We start from the raw sequence: 2,576 nt of genomic DNA, 5'->3' as shown, positions 1-2,576 counted from the left end.
TAATAAGTCTATATACAAAACAAAAGTCCAATATATAATTTTTATTGTATATCTTATTTGGATTTTTTCACTTATATTTACATAATTTATAATCCCTCCTTAGTTTAATACATTTTATCTTATTGTCCTTCATTGTTACAGCTTTTAATGCCATGATGAAGCTCTGCAAAGTCGTGGGAAAATAAATAGTTGTGGTCCTTCTGTCCGTATCTCCTTCATAATTTTTATTAATTGTTTTCTTTTTCCTCTAATACTACTCCAAAAGTCTAAAGAAAGTAGATTTGAATATCTCACACATATCCCAGAAAATCTTTATAATAATTAACAAAAAATTAAAGTCTCAAGGCAAAAACTAGTTAAGCCACATGGTATTATGGATTTTTCCGTAGAGCAGTTTCAAATAAATAATAGTGCTATATATTATTGGTATTTGACACAGTTCTTATTCTACAACATTCTTGGTAAACTATAATGTTATGGATATAAAATTAATTTCTATAAATATATTGGAATTATGGTCTTAAAGAAACTTGAATAGCTTTATATTTTATATTTTCAAATTTAATTAATATTTTATAAATTCAAATTTATGGTTTGCTACATCCTTGCTCTAACCCGCTTAAATATTATTAATATCTAAAATTTCGTAAAATATTTCTTAAAAATCTTCTCATGTGGGAATCTAAACGCCTGGAGGTAGTCAGTTATTGCTCTACGTCATGGGCAATATGTGTAGGCGATACCGAGAAGGAGAAGTCACTGACTGAGAAATTGCTGTGCGGCACGCTGGAAAATGAAATAAAATAAATAATAAATAAATTTTCATATCATATCATATTGATTAAAATTATTATCTAAGGATGTAGGGATACAAAGAAACCTTTCCAAAAAATCACAACACAGCTGTATTGTATAACTCGAAAGTGAAAGTTTATTTGCTCAATGTTTCATAATTAATATTTTTTCACTTTCGAAACTTATAAATTAACCTGATTAAAAATATAATAATAAGAATGAGCAAAAATTTAAAAAAGATAAAAAAAAAAAACAAAATTCCAAAAAATGAAACCTTTAGTCTCTAAAACACCACCAAATAATTTTTAAAAAATTGATTACTCTAAGAGAAATTTTTTTTTTAAATATAATAAGTAGTCTAGTAGTTGTTCAAAGTTCTAAAATGGAACCGGTATTCAATCATTATTTCTTTTTTATTTATTAACACTAGTGCGACCAGGGCCCTGTTCCATAATGAAAGCCAATAGTATTAGTTCATAGTACAAGTGTAGAAACAACCTGGTTATTACACTAATAGTTTTCATTTTTCTCACAAGTCAGTGTAATTGTATTAAGTTAAATCGACAAGACTAATAGTATTAGTTTGTATTTTATTATGAAACAAGGCCCTGATGATAGTATCTAACAGTCAGTGCCAAGATAACGTAAGACAATGATAAATAAGACATGCGTTTATTATAGTTTTAATTATTAGTCCATTCTGACCTCTGTTTCATAATGAAAGCTAATAGTATTAGTTCATTGTACAAGTGTAGAAACTGGTGTAATAATTCTAAAACCTATTTTTTTCCAGATAGGAATGACTATTAGTGATATTACAGGAATTAAAAAATACTAAAGTACAAGTTACTATTGTACAAGTCTGTGTAATTGAATTAAGATAAATCTACAAGACTAATAGTATTAGTTTGTACTTTATTATGAAACAGGGCCTGTAGTGGTTTACGTGCTAGAGTAGTAGAATTTATATAGTAAAATTAAATACAATACTTGAGTGAAAAAAAATAATGAAATAAGTTTTGTAAACAAAAATAATAGTACAAATTTACATTTAAAAATTATAAAATTAAGTTAATTAATTCATACGTAGTATAGAGTGAACCTGTCTAATATAACGCAATATACAAGAAAACAATACACTAAAGATCATCTAAACATACAATACAAATAAATAATATAAGAATATAATAAAAATAAAAACCTAATTATGTAATTTTTATCAGGTATCACATACATTCACACGCATATATGTAGCTAAGTTAATTCAAATACAAAATGATATGAGGTCGCTAATTGGAGATAAGAAAATTCACAGGCAGTTATTTAATTGTGGAAAATCACTATTCATAAAATTAAGAAAGGACACAGTATTCTCCTTTTTTGATTTGTTTTATAATTTTTACATTCATCAGTTCTTCTGGTAGACCATTGAGCAAATATGGTTACCAAACTTATTCGAGAAAATTATTTGTAAGATTGTTTATTACACATGTTGACTTATATAATACACGCATATCTGTTTTGGGCCAATTCAGCAACGAATGGGATGTTAAGGTCTTTGTGAATGAGTTTATTTGTAACGTAATAAGGAACATCAAGGATTTTGGATTGTAAGGATTGGATGCGGGAGGAATTTGATTGTTTGGTGAAGCCCCAGAGCTCAATACCATATGTCCATATTGGTCTGATTATCGTAGTGTATACTAATTTTTTGTAGTGAATGGGAAGTTTAGAGCGTTTGTCAAGTAAGTGTTGTAGCAATCGGAATCTATGAGCAGTTT

At 27.4% G+C, this 2,576-nt stretch overlaps 1 long non-coding RNA gene across 1 annotated transcript in view; it reads right to left on the bottom strand.

Annotated features, from left to right (window-relative positions):
• Positions 1-535: 535 nt before the first annotated feature.
• The window catches only part of LOC106678311 (uncharacterized), an 18,280-nt gene continuing 16,239 nt past the window's right edge, over positions 536-2,576 (bottom strand). Inside the window, exon 3 of the long non-coding RNA XR_001342739.2 lies at positions 536-786. This is a non-coding gene — a long non-coding RNA (uncharacterized lncRNA). The remainder of the gene's footprint in view (positions 787-2,576) is intronic.

The sequence above is a fragment of the Halyomorpha halys genome, unplaced genomic scaffold (genome assembly GCF_000696795.3).
Source record: "Halyomorpha halys isolate HHAL.00 unplaced genomic scaffold, Hhal_1.1 Scaffold134.1, whole genome shotgun sequence".
NCBI classification, from domain to species: Eukaryota; Metazoa; Arthropoda; class Insecta; order Hemiptera; family Pentatomidae; genus Halyomorpha; species Halyomorpha halys.
This window is presented reverse-complemented; position numbering and strand designations above follow the sequence as displayed.